Below are 25,075 nucleotides of genomic sequence, written 5' to 3' on the forward strand. Positions count from 1 at the left end.
ACCTCACACATTGAAAGCATGATTTAAGTGTTAGATACTACAATTTTAAAGAATCGGGCATCACAGGGCCAAGATGAATGGAGGTAAATCATTACTGATTTTAATCTTTCTGAGGTTAATATTAAGATGTCAAAGGTTTGGGACTTCCCTGGTGGCTCAGTGGTTAAGACTCTGTGCTCCCAATACAGGGGGCCCGGGTTTCCTGCAGGCTCCCTGGTCAGGGAGCTAGATCCCACATGCATGCCGCAACTAAGAGTTCGCATGCCACAACTAAGGAGCCCACCTGCCGCAACTAAGGAGCCCGCCTGCTGCAGCTGAGGAGCCGGCGAGCCGCAACTAAGGAGTCCGTGAGCCGCAACTAAGACCTGGGGCAACTGAAAAAATAAAAAAGATATCAGAGGTTTAATACCACCTTTAATTTTTCATTTTATTCAGTAGGAATTACTGAGCAGCTCTATAAGGCACGATGCTCTTGGGGGGGAAATGACCTAGAGCTTACCCTTGAAGAATTTACAGGGGCGATAAGATATATATACATAAATACCTGTGCACAGAGAATTGTGCCATTATGAGGTAGCCCATAAAAAGTGTCCAAGATGAGAAAGATAAAGGGCTTTGGAAGTTCAGAAAGGGGAGGGATGGGGAGTCAGAGAAGGCTTTGAGTCAGACTGGGCATTTATTTGGGTCGGAAGGATACACAGGATTTGGATATGTGCAGACTGGGTGAGGTAGGGAGCCAATCTCTGCGTGAAAGGAAAGATCAGATCAGAGGCCATAATAAATATGTTCTTTCATCCATTCAGCAAATATGTGTTGAACATTTACTTTGTGCCCAGCACTGGTGTAAACCCTGGGGATGCAGCAGTAAACAAAACCAAGTTCCTGCTCTTAGGGACCTTATGTTCTACTGGTTATTTGAATATGCCGAACTGTAATGTATCAAGTGGTGGTAAGGACTTGGAACAAAAATAAAGCAGGATAAGAAGACAGAAAATAGATTTAAATAACTAAGAAAAGCATGATTAATTTCTAAAACTTTTTTAAATTAAAAAAAAAATTTTTTAACGTTATCTCTTGAAGAAACCCAAGGCAGAGCCGAATGGCTTTTCTTGTGCAATGGGCCATATCTCTGCGGTTTCCCATGCTCCTAGTTCTCTGCCCCTTGTTTTCTGGCCTGTCTAAATATTTTCCTTCCTTTGAGATTGAGAATAAGTCCCAGTGTCTTCATGGGGCCTTCCCCCTCGGTATGTGCCAGAAGCACCCTCTTTCCCCTCTACACTTCTGGAGTCAGGTTTTGCCTATGTAACTGACTTGGCATTTCATATTGAACTGCCTTTGTCTTTTCTCGTACTGTTACTCGTTTATTCCACAAGTATGTGATGCCCATTCATTTAGGAAACAATTATTGAACTTTCATTTTGTTTCAGCCATTACTGGGCACTAGAACTTGAAGATAAATGCACTTGGTCTCTGCCCTCGAGGAATGCACAGTCTATTAGAAGAGACAGGGACTTCCCTGGTGGCGCAGTGGTTAAGAATCCACCTGCCAATGCAGGGGACACGGGTTCAAGCCCTGGTCCCAGAAGATCCCACATGTCGCAGAGCAACTAAGCCCGTGTGCCGCAACTACTGAGAGCCTGTGCTTTAGAGCCCACAGCCATAATTGCTGAGCCCATGTGCCACAACTATTGAAGCCTGCGTGCCCTAGAGCAGGGGTCCTCAAGGCCTGTTAGGAACTGGGCCGCACAGCAGGAGGTGAGCGACGGGCAAGCAAGCGAAGTTTCATCTGCCGCTCCCCATCACTCGCATTACTGCCTGAACCATCCCCCTGCACCCCCCCCAGTTTTGTCTTCCATGAAACCGGTCCCTGGTGCCAAAAATGTTGGGGACCACTGCCCTAGAGCCCATGCGCTGCAACTACTGAAGCCCACACGCTCTAAAGCCTGTGTGCTGCAACTATTGAGCCTGCGTGCTGCCTGTGCACCTAGAGCCCGTGCTCCTCAACAAGAGAAGCCACTGAAATTAGAAGCCTGCGCACCGCAATGAAGAGTAGCTCCCGCTCTCCACAACTAGGGAAAGCCCCACACCACAACGAAGACCCAACGTGGCCAAAAATTAAAAAAAAAAAAAAAAAGAGAGAAATGTAAACTGCTACTACAAACATCATAATAAATGTCAAGTTAGAGCCATGTCCAAAGTTTTGTTAGAAGGCAAGAAGAGGAAGCAACCGTCTACCCAGGGGAGTTGATGAAGGCTTTTGAAAGGAAGGAACTTTTAAATTGGTTCTTGAAAATTGATTTGGAGTTTAATGATCAGAGACTGGGATTGGTGTCTGATGTGAAAAGCCCTTTATGCATAGGAAGTGCCCTGCAAGGGAACAGAGGCAAATGGTTAGTTCACTGTGGGTGGAGTTGGGTGGGTAGTAGGACTGGAGGAGTAGGTTGGAGATGTCGAAAGGCTTTGGAGATCGTGGTAAGCAGTTTAGATTTGTGTTGGCAATGAGGAATCGTCAGAGGTTTTAATACAGGAGAGTAGGTTGTATTCTACCCTTCGTAGCAGCGATTGGTTTAGAACAGTGGTGCTCAAACTTTGCTGCATATTAGAATCACTTGGAAAGCTTGAAGTAAATGCCAGTGCCCAGGCTGCATACAGGAAAATCAGATTCTCTAGAAGAGACACCCAGGCATTGGATTTTTATTAACTTCTCAGGTGATTCCAGTGTGCATCCAAGTTTAAGTACCAGTGGTTTGGAGAGGCTTGACAGCCGGTTAATGAATGAGGAGGCCATTGCAGTGGCCTGACTAGGAGATAAGTTTTTGAATTGAAGCATTGGGAGCAGGGATAAGGGAAGACAGAGTCAACCATTATTATTGTTCTTCAGTTTGCTGTATGTCTTCTCCAATAAAGTGGTGGCCCCTTGGGTGCAAGGTCCAGTCTTTGTACTTTGAATTCTTCATAGAGATCTGTGGGTAGTAAGTTCTCAATAAATATTTGCCTTGATTAAAGTCAGTTTTCTTTTGTTCAAGTACCCATAGTTGAGCTCTTAGGGCATTTTTATTTCATTTGTTTCTTTCCTTTTTGCTATTAAATAGAAATTCCTTTAGGGATGAGAGTGGATGGAGATGAGACTTTTTGGTCAGTTTTACTTCCTTGTAATTCTGATTAAAGATTTAGGAAGTTAAAATCCAGTGACTAAAACAGTGTCTTCATATGGACTTGGTTTATCTGTACTGTCTCTCATTAGCCCAGATAATTAAGTTGGCCTTTAACTCTTGGCATTTGTGTAAAACCCAGTAGTGTTAATATACCCTTTAAAATAAAGAATCTAGATAGAGTACCTAGATTCTTAAAGTATTCTTAAGGTTTACCTTCCACAACATGTGAAAGGTAAACCTCAAAAATAATACCCAGATTCTGTTAATCTATGTAGTAACTCAGGATGTGGTATAGAAACTGACTTGGTTTGTGCACTTGAAATAATTTCTTTTTGCCAAATAAATTTCTTTATGCATGGGGATAGTATTTTAAAATGCTGTGAAGCATTTTTGTGTCAACTTTTCATTCTGTATTCTAATGGAGGGGAGTTAGAACGTAACAGAAATTAAGAACTTTTAAAATATTTGACAGCATTTATACCCCCCTGCCATTTTGTATTTTTAAAAATGTCAAATCTACAGAAAGTTACTGAGAATTGTACCATAACACCATCTCGCCTTTACCTAGATTCACCAACGATTAATGTTTTGCCAAATTTGCTTTATGTCTTTTTTCCTGTTTATATATATAGTTCTTTTTAAAGCCATATCCTTTGAGAGTTCCTTGCACACACTGTGACACTTCACCCCTAAATACTTTTGCTTCTTTATTCTGAGAGAAAGGGTACATAACTATAATAAAGTCGCGTCACTCGGGATACTTGACATAAAACCAACGTGTAGTGCATATTTAAATCTTACCATTCACTTGTTCTCTAGCTTTTTTATTTTTCCTGATCTAGTATTCAGTCAAGGATCGTGCGTTGTATTAAGTTGTCATGTGTCCTTTCCTTTCAATATGGATTAGTGTGCTCTGGTAGTCACAGGGTTTCAGGAATAGGAATGAAAACCCCCTTTAAAGCATGCTGTGGCCCAGCTTCCATGTTTATCTCCTTCCATGCCCCCCACCACTGTCTGGGAGTTGGCCTTCTTAGACTGATAGCAAAGTTCTAAAGTAGAACCTAGCACCCAGTGCAGACCTGCTTGTACACATCTTCCTGATGCTTGGAGAGACTTGTCCTAAGCAAAGAGTTACTGTCCATTTTAGGATTAAAGCCATTCAGGTTGCCTAGGTACCTGATTAAGAGAATGTGGTAGCGTTTGACCTACTGTGTAGCACAGGGAACAATATTCAGTATCTTGGAATAACCTATAATGGAAAAGAATCTGAAAAAGAATATATATATATACACACACACATATACATAACTGAATCACTTTGCTGTACACCTGAAACTAACACAAAATTGTAAATTATACTTCAATTTAAAAAATGGTTAAGAAAATAAAGAAAATGTGGTAGTGTTGATGAGACTTTGGGAAAAGATTTTCATAGTTATCTCTAAATCACCTGAAACATTAGGAGTTAGGAATTGTCTTCTGAGGACATTTCTTGAGGACCACTGATCGTTATGATATTGTCTCTGCATATTTCATGGGGCTTTAATTTTTTTTTAACTATTAAGAACTTCCCTACCCCACCCCACCTTTAAATAATCTACTGGTCGTGTCCTTTTGCTCCTTTACCCTTCTTGCTTTACACTCCGTCCTGAGCCGACTTTTTTCTTGCTTCAGCTCTTGATGACCCTAAGATCTTTTGTTTCCGCCCCCATTCTCTTCTGAGCTCCAAACCCTCATTTCAGACCACATACTTTGCAGCTTCACCTTTCTGTTCCACATGCAAAACTGAACTCGGTATCTTTCTGTGTAAACCTGAGCCCTGGTTTGAATAATTGGGTGGGGGGTGAGAATGAGATGGTATTTGACCAAGGGACTAGGAACACTAGGCTCATGTCCTTTACCAGCTCCTGCCCTCCGTAACGCTTACCCCTCCCTCCCCCCCCCACCCCCCCCCACACTTACTGGGAAATAGGCCAACCAAAGGCAAGGCTTTGCTAACAAGACCATTTCCGTCTGAATGTGGAGTCTTGGAAGTTAGGTTTTATGAAATGTTTCTCAACATGATTTTTTTTCATTATCACTCCCTTTAAGGAGCCTTTTTATAAAAAAATTTTTTATGTCCATTTTTTTAACATTTATTGGAGTATAGTTGCTTTACAATGTTGTGTTAGTATCTGCTATATAACAAAATGAATCAGCTATATATATCCCCGTATCCCCTCCCTCTTGCATCTCGCTCCCACCCTCCCTATCCCACCCCTCTAGGTGGTCACAGAGTACTGAGCTGACCTCCCTGTGCTATGCGGCTGCTTCCCACTAGCTGTCTGTTTTACGTTTGGTAGTGTGTATATGTCCATGCCACTCTCTCACTTCGTCCCAGCTTACCCTTCCCCCTCCCCGTGTCCTCAAGTCCATTCTTTACATCTGCCTCTTTATTCCTGTCCTGCCCCTAGGTTCATTAGAATCTTTTTTTTTTTAAGATTCCATATATATGTGTTAGCATACCATATTTGTTTTTCTCTTTCTGACTTAGGTCACTCTGTATGACAAACTATATAGGTCCATTCACATCACTACAAATAACTACAAATAAGAAATTTCATGTCTTTTTATGGCTGAGTAATATTCCATTGTATATATGTGCCACATCTTCTCTATCCATTCATCTGTCGATGGACACTTAGGTGGATTCCATGTCCTGGCTATTGTAAATAGTGCTGCAGTGAACATTGTGGTACATGACTCTTTCTGAATTATGGTTTTGTCTGGGTATATGCCCAGTAGTGATATTGCTGGGTCATATGGTAATTTTGTTTTAATCTTGCTGTGATTTATGTCAAAGAGCGTTCTTCCTATGTTTTCCTCTAAGAGTTTTATAGTGTCCGGACTTCCATTTAGGTCTCTAATCTTTTTTTTTTTTTTTTTTTTTTGTGGTACGCGGGCCTCTCACTGTTGTGGCCTCTCCTGCTGCGGAGCACAAGCTCCGGACGCGCAGGCTCAGCGGCCATGGCTCACGGGCCTAGCCCCTCCACGGCATGTGGGATCTTCCCGGACCGGGGCACGAACCCATGTCCCCTGCATCGGCAGTCGGACTCTCAACCCCTGCGCCACCAGGGAAGCCCTCTAATCCATTTTGAGTTTATTTTTGTGTATGGTGTTACGGAGTGTTCTAATTTCATTCTTTTACATGTAGCTGTCCAGTTTTCCCAGCACCACTCATTGAAGAGACTGTCTTTTCTCCATTGTATATCCTTGCCTCCTTTGTCACAGACTGGTTGACCATAGGTGCATGGGTTTATCTCTGGGCTTTCTGTCCTGTTCCATTGATCTATATTTATGTTTTTGTGCCAGTACCATATTGACTTGATTACTGTAGCTTTGTGGTATAGTCTGAAGTCAGGGAGTCTGATTCCTCCAGCTCCGTTTTTTTTCCCTCAAGACCTCTTTGGCTATGCGGGGTCTTTTGTGTCTCCATACAAATTTTAAGATTTTTTTGTTCTAGTTCTGTAAAAAATGGCATTGGTAATTTGATAGGGTTTGCATTGAATCTGTAGATTGCTTTGGGTAGTAGAGTCATTTTCACAGTATTGCTTTTTCCAATCCAAGAACATGGTATATCTCTCCATCTGTTTGTATCATCTTTAATTTTTTTCATCAGTGGCTTACAGTTTTCTGCATACAGGTCTTTTGTCTCCCTAGGTAGGTTTATTCCTAGGTATTTTATTCTTTTTGTTGCAATGGTAAATGGGAGTGTTTCCTTAATTTCTCTTTCACATTTTTCATCATTAGTGTATAGGAACGCAAGAGATTTCTGTGCATTAGTTTTGTATCCTGCAACTTTACCACATTCATTGATTAGCTCTAGTAGTTTTCTGGTGGCATCTTTAGGATTCTCTATGTATAGTATCATGTCATCTGCAAACAGTGACAGTTTTACTTCTTTTCCAATTTGTATTCCTTTTATTTCTTTTTCTTTTCTGATTGCCATGGCTAGGACTTCCAAAACTCTGTTGAATAATAGTGGTGAGAGTGGACATCCTTGTCTTGTTCCTGATCTTAGAGGAAATGCTTTCAGTTTTTCACCATTGAGAATGATGTTTGCTGTGGGCTTGTCATGTATGGCCTTTATTATGTTGAGGTAGGTTCCCTCTATGCCCACTTTCTGGAGAATTTTTATCAAAAATGGGTGTTGAATGTTGTCAGAAGCTTTTTCTGCATCTATTGAGATGATCATGTGGTTTTTCTTCTTCAGTTTGTCAATATGGTGTGTCACATTGATTGATTTGCGTATATTGAAGAATCCTTGCATCCCTGGGATAAATCTCACTTGATCATGTTGTATGATCCTTTTAATGTGTTCTTGGATTCTGTTTGCTAGTATTTTGTTGAGGATTTTTACATCTATATTCATGAGTGACATTGGTCTGTAATTTTCTTTATTTGTAGTATCTTTGTCTGGTTTTGGTATCAGGGTGATGGTGGACTCATAGAATGAGTTTGGGAGTGTTCCTCTGCAATTTTTTGGAAGAGTTTGAGAAGGATGGGTGTTAGCTCTTCCCTAAATGTTTGATAGAATTCACCTGTGAAGCCATCTGGTTCTGGACTTCTGTTTGTTGGAAGATTTTTAATCACAGTTTCAATTTCATTACTTGTGAGTGGTCTGTTCATATTTTCTATTTCTTCCGGTTCAGTCTTGGAAGGTTATACCTTTCTAAGAATTTGTCCATTTCTTCCAGGTTGGCATAGAGTTGCTTGTAGTAGTCTCTTAGGATGCTTTGTATTTCTGCGGTGTCTGTTGTAACTTCTCCTTTTTCTTTTATAATTTTATTGATTTGAGTCCTCTCCCCCTTTTCTTGATGAGCCTGGCTAATGGTTTATCAATTTTGTTTATCTTCTCAAAGAACCAGCTTTTAGTTTTACTGATCTTTGCTATTGTTTTATTTGTTTCTATTTCATTTATTTCTGTTCTGATCTTTATGATTTCTTTCCTCGTACTAATTCTGGGTTTTGTTTGTTCTTCTTTCTCTAGTTCCTTTACTTGTAAAGTTAGATTGTTTATTTGAGATTTTTCTTGTTTCTTGAGGTAGGCTTGTATTGCTATAAACTTGCCTCTTAGAACCACTTTTGCTGCATCCCGTAGGTTTTGGATTGTCTTGTTTTCGTTGTCATTTGTCTCTAGGTATTTTTTGATTTCCTGTTTGATTTCTTCAGTGATCTCTTGGTTATGTAGTATCATATTGTTTAGCCTCCATGTGTTTGTGTTTTTTACGTGTTTTTCCCTGTAATTGATTTCTAATCTCATAGCGTTGTGGTCAGAAAAGATGCTTGATATGATTTCAATTTTCTTAAATTTACTGAGGCTTGATTTGCAACCCAAGATGTGATCTATCTTGGAGAATGTTCCGTGTGCACTTGAGAAGAAAGTGTAATCTGCTGTTTTTGGATGGAATGTCCTTAAATATCAATTAAATCTATCTGGTCTGTTGTGTCATTTGAAGCTTGTGTTTCCTTATTAATTTTCTGTCTGGATGATCTGTCCATTGGTGTAAGTGAAGTGTTGAAGTCCCCCACTATTATTGTGTTACTGTCGATTTCCTCTTTTATAGCTGTTAGCAGTTGCCTTATGTATTGAGGTGCTCCTCTGTTGGGTGCATATATATTTATAATTGTTATATCTTCTTCTTGGATTGCTTCCTTGATCATTATGTGGTGTCCTTCCTTGTCTCTTGGAACATTCTTTATTTTAAAGTCTATTTTATCTGATGTGAGTATTGCTACTCCAGCTTACTTTTGATTTCCATTTGCATGGAATATCTTTTTCCATTCCCTCACTTTCAGTCTGTATGTGTCCCTAGGTCTGAAGTGGGTCTCTTGTAGACAGCATATATATGGGTCTTGTTTTTGTATCCATTAAGCAAGCCTGTGTCTTTTGGTTGGAGCATTTAATTCATTCACGTTTAAGGTAATTATCCATATGTATGTTCCTATGACCATTTTCTTAATGTTTTGGATTTGTTTTTGTAGGTCCTTTTCTTCTCTTGTGTTTCCCACTTAGAGAAGTTCTTTTAGCATTTGTTGTAGAGCTGGTTTGGTGGTGCTGAATTCTCTTAGCTTTTGCTTGTCTGTAAAGCTTTTGATTTCTCCATCAAGTCTGAATGAGATCCTTGCTGGGTAGAGTAATCTTGGTTGTAGGTTCTTCCCTTGCATCACTTTAAATATATTGTGCCATTCCCTTCTGGCTTGTAGAGTTTCTGCTGAGAAATCAGCTGTTAACCTTATGGGAGTTCCCTTATATGTTATTTTTCATTTTTCCCTTGCTGCTTTCAATAATTTTTTTTTTTTTGTCTTTAATTTTTGCCAATTTGATTACTATGTGTCTCGGCGTGTTTCTCCTTGGGTTTATCCTGTATGGGACTCTCTGCACTTCCTGGGCTTGGGTGGCTATTTCCTTTTCCATGTTAGGGAAGTTTTTGTCTATAGTCTCTTCAGATGTTTTCTTGGATCCTTTCTCTCTCTCTTCTCCTTCTGGGACCCCTATAATGCGAATGTTGTTGTGATTAATGTTTTCCCAGAGGTCTCTTAGGCTGTCTTCATTCCTTTTCATTCTTTTTTCTTTAATCTGTTCTGCAGCAGTGAATTCCACTATTCTGTCTTCCAGGTCACTTATCCGTTCTTCTGCCTCAGTTATTCTGCTATTGATTCCTTCTAGTGTATTGTTCATTTCAGTTATTGTATTGTTCATCTCTGTTTGTTCCTTAATTCTTCTAGGTCTTTGTTAAACATTTCTTGCATCTTCTCCATCTTTGTCTCCATTGCTTTTCCGAGGTCCTGGATAATCTTCACTATCATTATTCTGAATTCTTTTTCTGGAAGGTTGCCTATCTCCTCTTCATTTAGTTGTTTTTCTGGGGTTTTATCTTGTTCCTTCATCTGGTACATAGCCCTCTGCCTTTTCATCTTGTCTCTCTTTCTGTGAATGTGGTTTTTGTTCCACAGGCTGCAGGATTGTAGTTCTTCTTGCTTCTGCTGTCTGCCGTCTGGTGGATGAGGCTATGTAAGAGGCTTTTGCAAGTTTCCTGATGGGAGGGACTGGTGGTGGGCAGAGCTCAGTAAAACTTTAATCAGCTTGTTTGCTGATGGGTGGGGCTGGGTTCCCTCCCTGTTGGTTGTTTAGCCTGAGGCAACCCAGCAGTGGCGCCTTCCCCGGGGGCCCCTTGGTGGGGCTAATGGGAGACTCTGGGAGGGCTCACGCCAAGGAATACTTCCCGGAACTTCTGCTGCCAGTGTCCTTGTCCTCACGGTGAGACACAGCCACCCCCCTCCTCTGCAGGAGACCCTCCAACACTAGCAGGTAGATCTGGTTCAGTCTCCTATGGGGTCACTGCTCCTTCCCCTGGGTCCCGATGCACACATTACTTTGTGTGTGCCCTCCAAGAGTGGAGTCTGTTTCCCCCAGCCCTGTTGAAGTCCTGCAGTCAAATCCCGCTAGCCTTCAAAGTCTGATTCTCTAGGAATTCCTCCTCCCATTGCCAGACCCCCAGGTTGGGAAGCCTGACGTGGGGCTCAGAACCTTCACTCCACTGGATGGACTTCGGTGGTATAAGTGTTCTCCAGTTTGTGAGTCACCCACCCAGCAGTTACGGGATTTGATTTTATTGTGATTGCGCCCCTCCTGCCGTCTCATTGTGGCTTCTCCTTTGTGTTTAGACATGGGGTGTGTTTTTTGGTGAGTTCCAGTGTCTTCCTGTCGATGATTGTTCAGTGGTTAGTTGTGATTCTGGTGCTCTCGCAAGATGGAGTGAGAGCATGTCCTTCTACTCCGCCATCTTGAACCAGTCTCCCAGCAGGCAGATTCTTAACCAGTGCACCACCAGGAAAGCCCTAGATTTTTTTGATGATAGCCATTCTGACCGGTGTGAGGTGATACCTCATTGTAGTTTTCATTTGCATTTCTCTAATGAATTGTGATGTTGAGCATCCTTTCATGTGTTTGTTGGCAATCTGTACATCTTCTTTAAGGAGGCTTTTTAGACTTTTTTTTTTTTAGTATTGTCACCCTCCTACCCATGAAGATTTAATACCACAAATACACAGTGTATCTGTTTATGTACTGCATATATGTTTGCTTAAGAACAAGTAAGGTATTTTAACCCCTGAGAACCAGTTTTTGCCCCCTTGGGGCGATATTGCCCCATTGAGAATGCATGTTTTAAGCTAAGCTGGAGGCAGTCTAAAGTCTAGAAACAACCGAGACCAAAACGTCTGCTTGCTGTCTTGCCTACCCACAGAAAATTTACCTTAGGCTCACATCTGAGTGCTGAAGCCAGGGTTTTGTCGTCTGGTTGTGATTTTTACTCACAGTAATAACAACATAATATTGTGCACAGTATATACTCGTATATGTAATTCAAGTGTTTTAATACTCAATATTTATTCGTACTGCTTGTGATGTACTCTATTTTTATTCTGTATTCTTTAAAAAGTAGTTTTATTGAGATAATTTGCATACTGTAAAATTCAGCTGTTTTTATTTTATATATTTTTTTTTGTAAAATGAAATGCTGGTTGTGACCCACTGACTTACAAAAGCATGACAGCCAGCCAGCAGAGCAATGCCAAGGCATAGCTGGTCTAGAGACTACCCACAGTCTACCAGAGAGGTGAGAAGGAAGATGTGGCAGAGTCCTAACCTTGAAGCCCTGTAGTCATTGGATTTTGTTTTAATAAATGCCCTTGAACTTGAACAAACTGGCTGTTTTACTCCTTGGTAGGGGTGAAGGCTGGAGAGCTCATGGCAGGGGAGGGCTGCAGTGAGCGTTTTAAGCCCACAGGTAAAAACTGCTTTGGTGGCAGCCAAAGGGCTTGCCTCCCAAGGAAGGTGAAATGGGCATCTTCATTCTGTGTTTTGTGATGCCAGCACACATAACCCTCTCCCCACCGAAAGAAGGTGAGTGGGGAGATGGAGGGAGGGAAGATTGGGTTTATCCATAAGAATATTGGAGAGAGTGGGATCTGTATATTTGATTAATTTGCTGTCATTAATCTGTTAAAATGGGATAGAGCACTGAGGAAGTGAAGTAGGAAACTACTAAGTTTTCATTAGGAGAATGGAAGAAGAGAGGGTCTAAAGAATGAGATGTAGCTGTGCTTTGTTGGGGTCTATACATGGTCAAAGGGAGGCCTTGCCTATAGCTAGAGGGAATCAGCAGTGAAGACATGGAAGTGAGTGGTCGAAAGGTCCAGAGAGGAGATTTTGCCCCTGCTTACTGTTATTTTTTTTGGCGCGCCTTGAGGCATGCAGGATCTTAGTTCCCCGACCAGGAATCAAACCTGTTCCCCCTGCAGTGGAGTGTGGAGTCTTAACCATTGGACCACCAGGGAAGTCCCTGCCTCTGCTTACTTTTGACCCCAGTGCCAGGCAGGGCAGGAATATGGTAGGACCAAATAAAACTGAGGCATCCCATTCCAGAGCAGCGGAATGATAAGAGCAAATATTCATTGAGTGTTTACTGCATGCTAGAAACTAAACATTTTATATTCTCAGATTTAATCTTTTAAAACTGTGAGGCTGTAGGTTATGGTAGTGCTCCCCAACACCCCATTTCATGTTGAAGAAACTGAGATACAGGGAGGTAAAGAAACTTGTTCAGAGTCACACAGTTACTTGTTCTTACATGTAATGTAAATGCAGGGCACTGGAGACCCTGCCTTGAAGTGGTGAACCCACTGCCTCTGGGACCATGTCTGCTGCACCAGACTTCTGAGGAGTATAGCGTACCTGGCAGATCCCATGGTCTTCATTTAAGTTGCTTAGTCTCCAGGTTGCTACCCTGAAGTTCACTCTTAGAGGCTGGTGACCACAATACTAAAAATAACATTGTCCTAGAGAATATTTATAGTTTTTTCACTCCCTCTTCTTGAGTACAGACTGTGCCTATCTGGGAAATAACCACTTATTTTAGGACTCTAGAGTTGGACACTTAAATGGTAGGACTTGTTAAGTGGTAGTCATATTTCAAGTTAGTTCTACAGACATTTGCATGCTTCCTAAGTGCCCTGTGATGTACCCGGTGCCAGGGTGACAAATGTTATCACAATCTGGTAGGGGAAATAGACACAACCAATGTTTAAATTGCAGTGAAACAATATAAGTAGAACAGTAAAAGGAACATTAAGGAGTATGGGAGATTAGGAAGAACTTCCCAGAAGAGTTAACATTTGAGTTCTGTTTTGAAGGATGAATAGGAGTTTGCCTGGTAGGTAAGTAGTTGCAGAATAATTAAGTGAAAATTGCTAGAGAGATGAACAGAGGCTTCCTTCTGATATTATTGCCAGTGTGTTTAGATTCTTAATGATGTAGTAGAAGGAGTTTCCAGTTGTAAAATCTCCCCCTTTTCACTAATGTCCTGAAATGCCATTGGGATCCTATGCCTCAATGGTAGGGTTGGACAGCTAGGGATTATACTTTGGGCCGGTTATAGGAGGGACAAAATTGCTACCCATGTAGCACCTACAGGTACACTGCAACTCTGAGCAGAGTTTTCTACTTGTGTGAGAAGATGATGGTATTCCCTGCAGCCTAGCTCCAACCCAAGACTGATTGCAATTGCTCGGTGAGATTTTTCTTCTCTTATATGTAAATAGTTGATTGATTGCTGTTACTGAGAAGGTATTAAGCATTCAGCCACGAAAGTTTGTTGAGCACTGACTTTTTTGTATGGAGGGTAGGTGAGAGCCATACACAGAAATTGGGTTTTTGAAGTATAACATGCATTCAGTGAAGTGTACAGATCTCAAATATACTGCTCGATGGGTTTTTACATGTGTGTATACCTTTGTAACCACCCACATTCAAATCAAGATGGAGAACATTTCCAGCACCCCAGGAGGTTCTCTTGTGCCCCTTCTCTGGTAATGCCCATTACTCCCCCACAATCTCCCCTGAGCACTATTCTGACTTTGTCACCAAAAATTAGCTTTGCCTGTTCATGAACTTTATTTAAATGGAATCATACAGAATGTACTGTTTTATATCTGGTTTCTCTTACCCAGCTTTGTAATTGTGAGATTCATACAAATTGCTGGAGAGCACTGATAACCTGTTAGACTGTTAGGAAGACACCCAGAATGTGATTTATGCCACTGAGAGTTGGTATGAATTTATTGGCGGCATTTGTTTATTCAGTACCCATTTACAAGTGCCATACACCAGGAGCTTTGCAAGGGCTTGGGATTAAAGATGAAGAAGTTCCTGCCATCAAGGACTTTCAGTCTAATGAAGGAGATAGACACATACATAATTAGACATAATACACATAATTAAAGTGAAGAATTGGTCAACTTTTATGGATGAAAATGGTTTTTGAAAGATTTTCTAGAGGAGGTGAAATGTCTTCTGATTGTCAGAGGATTAAAATTTTTCCAGGTGGTCAAGTACAAGTGTGGAGATGTGAAGCAGCATGGTATCTTCAGAGACCTGCATTAGTGATGCTTTGATTTTAGATTGATTAAGATGTGTAAGAATGCCAAAGATATCACTTTGGGAAGAAATTTTGAGGGAAACCTTGGTGTGCAAGTTCGGCTTCTGTTTTAGGTGGAGCTGTGGGAGATGACCACTCCAGTGAGCGGTTGTAAATGCATCATTATGGAGAAGGCAGAGAATGGAAGTCAAATTTGGTGATTGCTGTAGCCAAGGAAAAACTCCCCGCGGTGCTTTATTGTTGATGTTGTGGAAGACTTCTATGAGGTTAGATAAAACTACAGAGATGCTTATAATGAATGTGGTATTTTTTTCAATAATTGAGATGACTTGAGATGTCCCGTTGAGCCATCGAAAATTTCCTAAGGGTGGATTTTGATGCAGCATCTCTCCTTAATTGTGGGGTTTTGTAGCAAAGTGTGTTCCCCCTTCTATCAGTTTGCTGAGGCTACCATAACAAAATACCACCGACTGGGTGGCTTACACAGAAATTTATTTTCTCACAGTTCTGGAGGCTAGAAGACCAAGATCAGGGTGGCTGGTTTGGTCTCTTCTGAAGCCTCTCTCTTTCGCTTGCAGTCCTCCTTCTCACTATGTCCTCACGTGGTCTTTTCTCTGTGTTGTCTGTGTCCTGATCTCTTCTTTTTTTTTTTTTTTTGCGGTACGCGGGCCTCTCCCTGCTGTGGCCTCTCCCGTTGCGGAGCACAGGCTCCGGACGCGCAGGCTCAGCCACCATGGCTCACGGGCCCAGGTGCTCCATGGCATGTGGGATCTTCCCGGACCGGGGCACGAACCTGTGTCCCCTGCATCGGCAGGCGGACTCTCAACCACTGCACCACCAGGGAAGCCCTGATCTCTTCTTAAAAGGACACCAGCCATATTGGACTAGGGCCCACTCCAGTGACCCCCATTTTTAACATAATTATCTCTGTAAAGGCCTGCTCTCCACATACTGTCACATTCTGAGGTACTGGGAGTCAGGGTTTAAACATATGAGTTTTAGGACAGGGGAGGACACAGTTCAGTTCATCATACCCATGTTTCAGAACCTGCTCTAGCATTGTTGGACTGTGTGAGGGCTGTCACCTGGGAAACTCAGGGGTCAGAACCACGTCAAGACAAGTGGGGAGCAGTGTCGTAGACCAGAGTCTGCTGTGACCCCTGTGCGGGCTGGGCTTGCTCTTAAGTTGCCGTCTCTGATTTCCTCGTGGCTGTCTGTGTACACATAAACCTGTGAGCCTTGGGTAATATGTCTAAAACTGTTAAGACTGGTATTTTGTCAATTAACAGATTGAAAATAGGGCCTAAGAAGAAAAGAATCCAACCTGTAAAGGCCAGGTGCATGTCACAAGGAAAGTGATTTCATAACTCTTAATGATCTGTTCCAGTGCTGAACAAACCATATCCCTCTCCTGCCCTTTAACCCTTTGCTTTGATTAGCTGAAGTTAGACAGCCTTGGCATTCTCCATATCAAAACATTTGAATACCAAAGAGCTGTTTCTAAATCAGATCACCTTAAACTTCCTCATCCTTGTGGGGAGAAAGTTGTTTTCTGTAGAGGATTTTATGTTGAATTTTTTGTTGTGATGGCCACCTGAGAGGGTGGAGAGTGGGGATTTTTCTTTTAAGGAAGTATCTTAAGGAGGTGCTTTTAGATAGTCACCTCTTAAACTTGTTTCATTGGGGACAGAGAGAAGTCTCGTTAGGACGAATTTTGTGGGGGCTGCTTTTGTTTTAATCCACATTGGGATTCTATGGTGGCAGATGAGGCTTGTTACAGGTACCTGGGAACTGGAAATCTGGTTTTTAGTGTAATAGTGTTTATTATAATGGTGTGTGTCCCAGAGTTGCTGTGGTAAGACCCTTTTTCAGAATTAGAACTTTAAAGCTTCTAGGCTATTAAGAGAACTCATGCAGAGTTGAATGAGATGTGTTAGCTCACATCATATTAGACCCAGCCTAATGTGAAGCGGGGATTTGGGGAAGTCATGAAATGCCCAAGTGTTTTCATGTTGCATCAGTGTAAATGCCAGTGCAGTTCCGTCGCCTGTTTGTTCTTTTGCTTAGCTGTGGGCTGGTTGACCATGAGTTTGATTTTTGCCAGGATGGTCTGGGTCAGAAAGAAGCATTTAAAAATCTTTGGGGGCTTCCCTGGTGGCGCAGTGGTTGAGAGTCTGCCTGCCGATGCAGGGGACACGGGTTTGTGCTCTGGTCTGGGAAGATCCCACATGCCGCGGAGCGGCTGGGCCGGTGAGCCATGGCCGCTGAGCCTGCGCATCCGGAGCCTGTGCTCCGCAACGGGAGAGGCCACAGCAGTGAGAGGCCCACGTACAGCAAAAAAATAAAATAAAATAAAAATAAAAATCTTTGAACAGCATTCTAAGGTAGTGTGCACTGTGGCTCTAATTTCTGTTTATATTAATATAATATTCGTGTTCTCTTCGACTTGCTTGGGTGTTTACTGATGAATGAGGTTCCTTGAACAGATATTACTGAGTATATGTTAATTCTTTTATAAGGAGTAAGTTAGTTGTTTGAAATGGGTCATAGTTCAAAAGTGTACCCAGAATTTTACTTAGTTTTTGAAGAAACAAAACTCTTTCAAATCTGTTAAAAAGCAAAATTCAACTGAGTAAATTTTAAAGATCCTATTGGCATTATTCGACGATTCATGAATTGGGCAGCATCCCATCCAGCGATGGAAAGGAGCTCTAAAGAGCTGTACAAAATGAAAGACTAATTTGCAGAAGGGGGTGGGAAGAGGAAGTTACTAGCAAAGAGTGGATTGTTTGTGGCAAGGTCACTTTCCTTTAGAGGACTGCAGGGGTCTGTCAAGCACTAGGGCTGACCAGGTAATTCCAGATGGACTGGTTTAAGATTCCACTCCTGGGAGAGGTTGCAACTGTAAATTAGGTGTTAAGTCTTTGTTCCACAGGTGACTCCATTTTGGTTCAGTTGTATCTCTCTTAACAAAGTTCTCCTCTGTTTAGTAAACAATATTTCTCATACCTTCAGCAAATTAAATGTTTTAACTTTCCACATTTTCCTACTTTGTTTCCTACCATTTCGTTCTCCTCTACTCTTAGATTTGACTCCATTGACTTTTTTTTGGTGGTCCTTGATTTTTTGTCTTTTTTACAAACTAGGTAGATAATACTATTCTTGAAAAGTGTTTTTTAACCACAAAGGTGCTGACAATGCTTATATGCTGTGGATATAGGGCGCCTACGACTATTGGACCCACAACAGACTGATTTGAGATTCAGTGTAACGTGGTAGAGTGGCATGTTTTATTGGCACCTTCCATCTGTGGAAATCCTTGAGCATTTGCTGCCATATTTTCTAGACATGTCTCCTGACTTTCTTGAGTCCCCCCTGCCCGCCCTTTTTAAATTAGAAATACTCAACAGAATAATTCAGATGATATCCTACTTCTTAAGAGAAGAAGGATGAGGTAGGATCCATAGGTAACATTGCATTGGGGAGTGGATGCTCCCAATGTAGTGTGTCTTTGAGTCTTTGACCCCAATTCTTCAGTTTTCTCTAGTAGTATTTTACATTCATACCCTTGCCATAACGTCATGGTGGATGGCATTATGTCCCTACTCCTTGATTTTGGGCTTGGCTATATGACTTGCTTTATAGGCCAGTGGGTTGTTGGTGAACACGATGAAAGCAGAGGTCTGCAGTGTGCTCATGCTGGTGGGCTCGTCCTCTTGTGCCTTTGCCATCACCGTGAGAAGAGCCCTGAGTAGCTGTAGTCTATTCAGTGTGGGCCTCAGAGTGAGACCATAGAGCAGAGCCACCACAGCACATCTGTAGCTTAAAGCAGAGCCAACGCAACTCAGATGCCTGAGGGAAGATTAAATGTTTATGCCAGTGAGATTTTGTAGTTTGTTGTTGTACAGAATTATTGAGGCAATAAATGACTAATACAGTCACCCTGCTGCATCCAGGACAGTTCCAGGACCTTAGTAGCAGGCTTTCTTGGATGGTCTCTCCTCCTACCTGGCCATTTACAGGATTCTCAGCTGGCCCACCCCACCCTTTTCTTTCCACCTACTGTTTTCCTCATTCTACCTTATTGTTCTCTTCTACTTTATAGCTTCATAGCTTTATTACTTATATATTATGTTCTCTCCTAACTTTTCCATGTCCAAAGCCATTTATGACTCCTCCAGTTTGCCTTACACTCGTAACTTCTCAGCTCCTACTCCTGTTGCTTATGCCTTATTCTTTCGGTACCTTCCATTTCAGATTTCTGAGAGAAAATCGACGTTGCCCAGCAGGTTTTTTTTCCACCCCAGAAATATCATGTCCTCAGTTGTTGGCCTGTTTAGGCATTGGCCACCCTTAGGTTAGGCGCCCACCTCTGGTCCAGTTAAATGTGTCAGGGACGTGTTGGGATGAGGGACATGTCTTGAAATACATGAGTGCCTAATACTGCCTTACTAATGGAGGCCATGAATGTGTGGAAAGCTTAGTGATAAGACAGGTCTTTTACACAGTATTGCATGTCATCTGGGGATTTTAGCTGGTATTGAAGCTTGTCAGTTTCTGGCCTCATCAGTTCCCCAGAGGGGAAGCTTTTAACTTGGCTTTTGCAAGTTTAAAATTTTCTGGGGCTGCATTTTATTTTTCAGTTTCCTAGTTCCAAGATAACCAGCCTTACAGCATGAGTTCTCAGGATGAACCTCTTTCAAGGAAAAATGTGAGAGAAGAGACCGTCTACTGGAAGGAAAGCTGACTCATGGCAAAACATTCCAGAGAGTTGAGAAGAAAATAAGTTGGCCTTATTCTGAAGTTTTAGGCTATTTAGGCTTTCCCGTAGCTTTTCTGTATAGGGGGAGAGACTGGTCAAGTTAAAGCTGATTTATAGCAGTTATGTGGTTGTGCTTAATTTAGGTTTATCTCTTAAGTATTTATGTTTTGGGGTACTATTATAAGTGGTACTATAAAAATGTTCATTTACAATTGTTCCTTGCTAGTGTATAGAAATACAGTTGGCTTTTGTATGTTGATCTTAAATCCTATGATCTTATTAAACTAATTTACTGATTTTAGAAACTTTATTGTAGATTCTTTGGGATTTACTGTATTGATAGTTATGTTGAGTGCAAATAAAGACAATTTTATTTCTTCCTGTTTAATCTGTATGCCTTCTATTTCTTTTTCTTGTCTTATTGCACTGTCTAGGACCCCAGTATGATGTTGAAGTGATATGATGAGATTAGACAACCTTGCCTTGTTCCTGAGTTTAGGGGAAAATTATACAGCCCCATTAACAGTAGGGTTTTTTGTCAGTGCTTTTTATTAGCTTGAGGAAGTTCACTTTTACTCCTAGTTTCCTGAGAGTTTTCATCATAATTGAATGTTGGAGTTTGTTACTTTTTGTGTATCTGTTGAGATGATCATGTGGGTTCTGTCTTTAGTCTGTTGATACAGTGAATTACATTAGTTGGTTTTTGATGTTGAATCCCTCTTGCATACCCAGGATAAATCCCACTTGGTCTTGATGTATTATCCTTTTTATACATTGTCATATTCAATATGATAGTATTTTGTTAAGGATTTTAGTGTCTTTGTTTTGATCTTTGTCTTTGACCTGTGGCTTCTTGTATTGCTGTTGCTGGATTTGGTGTCAGCATAATGCTGCCCTCATAAAATTAGATGGGAAGTGTTCCCTCTTCTTCTGTTTTTTTTGGAAGAGTCTATGTAAAATATTGGTATACAGGAGATATTGCAGGTTCAGTTCCAGACCACTGCAATAAAGGAAATATTGTAGTAAAGTGAGTCACACAAATTTTTTGGTTTCCTAGTGCATATAAAAGTTATATTTATACTATACTATAGTCTGTTAAGTGTGCAATAGCATTATGTCTAAAAAACAATGTATGTAACTTAATTAAGAAATACTTGATTGCTAAAAAAAATGCTGACCATCATCTGACAACACAAGGTTGCCACAAACCTTCAATTTGTAAAAAATGTAATATCTGTAAAGTGCATGAAGTGAAGTACAATAAAATGAGGTATGTCTGTAATTTTTTCTTTAATTAGTCGGTAAAATTTACCACTGAAGCAGTCTGGACTTGGAGTTTTCTTTGTTAGAAGGTTTTTAACTACAAATTCACCATCTTTAATAGATGAAGGCTGTTCAGGTTATTTTTCTTTTCTTTTCAAGTGAGCTTGGCTAGTTTGTGTCTTTTGAGGAACTCATCCATTTCATCTAAGATGTCCAAATTTAGAGGCACAAAGTTAATATTATTTTCCTTTTAACTGTGTGTAGGATTCCTAGAGCCTCCTTTTTGAGTCCTTATGTTGGTAATTTTTGTCTTTTCTCTTTTTTTCTTGATCATTCTGGCTAGAGGTTTATCAACTTTATTGATTTGTTCAAAGAATCGGATTTTGGTTTCATTAATTTTTCTATTCTTATTTTTCTGTTCTCAACCTCATTGATTTTTGTTCTTATTATGATTTCTTTCCTTCTACTTTATTTTTTTAGACTTTTTAAAATATTCGTTTTTATTATGGTTTATCACAGGATATTGAATATAGTTTCCTGTGCTATACAGTAGGACCTTGTTGTTTGTCCATCCTATATGTAATAGTTTACATCTGCTAATCCCAAACTCTCACTCCTTCCCTCCTCCACCCCCCTTCCCCTTGGCAACCACAAGTCTGTTCTCTATGTCTGTGAGTCTGTTTCTCTTTTGTAGATAGGTTCATTTGTGCCATATTTGTCTTTCTCTTTCTGACTTACTTCACTTAGTATGATAATCTCTAGGTACATCCATGTTGCTGCAAATGGCATTATTTCATTCTTTTTGATGGCTGAGTAATATTCCATTGTTTACATGTACCACATCTTTATCCATCCATCTGTCGATGGACGTTTGGGTTGTTTCCATGTTTTGGCTATTGTGAATAGTGCTGCTGTGAACATAGGGGTGCATGTATCTCTTTGAATTATAGTTTTGTCTGGATGTATGCCAGAAGTGGGATTGCTGGATCATATGGTAATTCTATTTTTAGTTTTCTGAGGAACCTCCACACTGTTTTCCATAGTGGCTGCAGCAACTTACCCTTCTACTTTAATTTGATCTCCCTTTTTAGTTTCTTATGGTGGAAGCTTAATTCGAGTAAGCCGTTTGTTTTTCTTTTCTTTTTTTTTTTCTTTTTTTCTTTAATAAACTTTTAGTGCTATAAACTTTCCTTTAGGCACTGCTTAAGCTGCATCCCATAAATTTTTATATGTTGTGTTTTGATGTTCATTCAGTTAAAAATATTTTCTGGGACTTTGCTGGCGGTCCAGTGGTTAAGACTCTGCACTTCCACTGGGGTGTGGGTTCGATCCCTGGTCAGGGAACTAAGATCCCACATGCCTTGCGATGTGGCCAAAAAAAATTGTTTTTCTAATTTCCCTTGTCGCTTCCGTTTTGACCCAGGGTTGTTTAGAAATGTGTTTTATTTCCCATTACTTGTGGATTTTCCAGATACCTTCTTCTTGATGATTTCAAATTTAATTACTTTATGGCAGAGAATATACTCTGGTATAATTTCAATTATTTTTTTTTTGGAGGGGGGTGTACACGGGCCTCTCACTGTTGTGGCCTCTCCCGTTGCGGAGCACAGGCTTCAGATGCGCAGGCTCAGCAGCCGTGGCTCACGGGCCCAGCCGCTCCGTGCCATGTGGGATCTTCCTGGACCAGGGCACGAACCCGTGTCCCCTGCATTGGCAGGCGGACTCTCAACCACTGCGCCACCAGGGAAGCCCACTTTCAATTCTTTTAATTAAATTTGTTGAGATCTGTTTTATGGCCAAGAATATAGATTATATTGGTAAATGTCCCCATGCACTTGAAAAATATTCTGCCTTTGGGACTTGCCTGGCGGTGCAGTGGTTGGGAATCCACCTGCCAATGCAGGATCGGACACAGTTTCAATCCCTGGTCCGGGAAGATCCCACATGCTGCGGAGCAACTAAGCCCGTGCACCACAACTACTGAGCCTGTGCTCTAGAGGCCGCAAGCCACAATGAAGAGTAGCCCCCACTCACCACAACTAGAGAAAACCTGCATGCAGCAACAAAGACCCAACGCAGCCAAAAAAATAAAAATAAATATTCTGCCTTTGTAGGGTGGAATGTTCTGTAAATGTTAATTAGGCAAGTTGGTTGATAGTGTTATGCATACCGTCTATATCCTTACCCATTCTTTGTCAACTTGTTGAATTACTGAAAGAGGAGTGTTGAGTCTCCAAATATAATATATATAATTATATGCTATATATGATTTAAATTATAGTATATATATTTTATATATATATTTCTTCTTTGAGTTCTATCAATTTTTGCTTCATGTGCTTTGACACTCTGTTGTCAGGTGCATACATATTAAGGATTATTATATCTTCTTGATGAATTAACCTCTTTGTCATTATGTGAATGACTCTTAATATTCCTTCTTCTGAAGTCTACATCGTTTGATATTAATGGAGCCTCTGGCTTGCTTTTGATTAATACTTGCATGGTTTATCTTTTTCCATCATTTGATTGGAAATTTCATTTTCTATCTCTTTTAACTTGTCTTGAAAGTAGATTTCTTACAGAACGTATGTAACTGGGTCTTGTGATAATCTCTGCCTTTTAATTGAGATGTTTATTTTTTTTAAGTCTTTATTGAATTTGTTACAATATTCCTTCTACTTTATGTTCTGACTTTTTGTCCGGGAGGTATGTAGCATCCCAGCTCCCTGACCAGGGATCGAACCTGCACCCCCTGCATTGGAAGACGAAGTCTTAACCACTGGACCACCAGGGAATCCCCTAATTGAGATGTTGAGATTATTTACATTTAACATAATTACTGATGTGGTTGGATTTAAATCTATCATCATATTAGTTGATTTTTCTTTGTTCCATCTGATCTGTTCCCCCTTTTCTCTTTATTTCTTCTTCTAGACTGAGGGGTTTTAAACCCTCATATGGGTATGTTAGTTGTACCTCTTAAAAAATTTTTAGTGATAGCCCTAGGGTTTACAATATACATCACAGTCTACCTTCACATAATATTATACTATTTCACATTTCACATGCTAACAGTACAGTATGCTTCTAGTTTTTCCCTTCCATCCTGTGTGACTGTTGGTATCGTGTGTTTTACTTTTACATATATTATAAACTCCACAATACACTGTTACTATTTTTGCTTTAGATAGTTTTGGAATAATTAAAACTATGGGGGAAGGGTTTTTTATATTTACTTACATTTTGATCATTTCTGGAGCTATTAACTTTTATGTTAACAGCTGGATCCTCATTTTTTGTCAAGTATCATATACCTTTTACTTGAAGAACCTCTCTACAATTTCTTGTAGGGCAGGTGTGCTGACATTGAATTACCTCATCTTTTGTTCATCTGAAAAGCCATTATTTTGCCTTCATTTTTGAAAGATATTTTTGCTGACTATAGCATTCTGGTTCATGAAGTTTTTTTTTTCCCCTTTCAGTACTTAAAAGGTATTACTCCGTTATCTCCTGGATTGCAAGTAGTCTGTTGAATTTTTTTTTTTCTCAGAAGGTAATGTCTTTTTCCTCCAGCTGTTTTTCAGATTTTCTCTTTAACTTTGATTTTTAGCAGTTTAACTGTGAAGTGTCCAGGTATGTGTTCTTTGTTGTCTTTATTTGTTTGCTTACTGTTTATATTTATCCTGTAGGATTCTCTGAGCTTCTTAGATCTGTGGTTTGATGACTTTATTTTTGGAAAATTATCAGCCATTTTTCCTTCAAATACTATTTCTGCCTTGTTCTCCACCTCTAGTTACATGTCTGTGGTATCATTTGATCATATCACAGCTCTTGAAGGTTCTTTCTGTTGTGTCCTTCCTATCCCACCCCTATTCCCCACTCTTTGTGTTTTAGTTTGGGTGATTTCTAGTGATCTGTCTTCAAGTTCATTGGTTCCTTCCTTGATTATATTGAGTGTTCTGGTGGGCCCCTCAAAGGAACTTTTCATCTCTGATACCTTTACAAAAAAAGATAGCCTTTCTGTTTGACTCTTTCTTACATATTCTGGCCTTCTGTTGAAATTTGCCATCTATTCATGCGTATTGTCTACTAAATTCTTTAACATGTTAAGCACTGTTATTTTAAATTCCCTATCTGGGTCATCTCTCAGTCTGGTTCTCTTGATAGCTTTGTCTCTGTTTCATACCCACTTAGCTTTTTTGTATACCTTGTAATGTTTGATCAACTGCTGGACATTATTATAGAACAGTAGAGACTGAGTTGGACATTAAATATTGATATTGAGATTACATTAAGGGTAGGTTTTGGGAGGAGGAAGACCACATTTGTGCATATAAAATATTCAGGATTTGTTATGGGACTGGGAACATAATTTTACTTTTTCCAGTTATAAAATTTTACATTTCTATAAC

The 25,075-nt window shown here is 40.4% G+C and overlaps 1 protein-coding gene across 4 annotated transcripts in view; it reads left to right on the forward strand.

The window, feature by feature from the left end:
* CHD6 (chromodomain helicase DNA binding protein 6) overlaps window positions 1-25,075 on the forward strand; it is a 211,721-nt gene that overhangs the window by 14,614 nt on the left and 172,032 nt on the right. Inside the window, exon 1 of one of the 4 annotated variants that reach the window (XM_029221760.1) lies at window positions 14,852-14,901. The exons of the other annotated variants lie outside the window; for them this stretch is intronic. The gene's annotated coding sequence lies outside the window, so the exon portion shown is untranslated. Of the gene's footprint in view, window positions 1-14,851; window positions 14,902-25,075 lie in introns of those variants that run through there. 4 annotated transcript variants of the gene reach the window in all.

This window comes from Monodon monoceros, unplaced genomic scaffold (genome assembly GCF_005190385.1).
Source record: "Monodon monoceros isolate NGI ecotype Baffin Bay Population unplaced genomic scaffold, NGI_Narwhal_1 Super_Scaffold_13, whole genome shotgun sequence".
NCBI lineage: Eukaryota > Metazoa > Chordata > Mammalia > Artiodactyla > Monodontidae > Monodon > Monodon monoceros.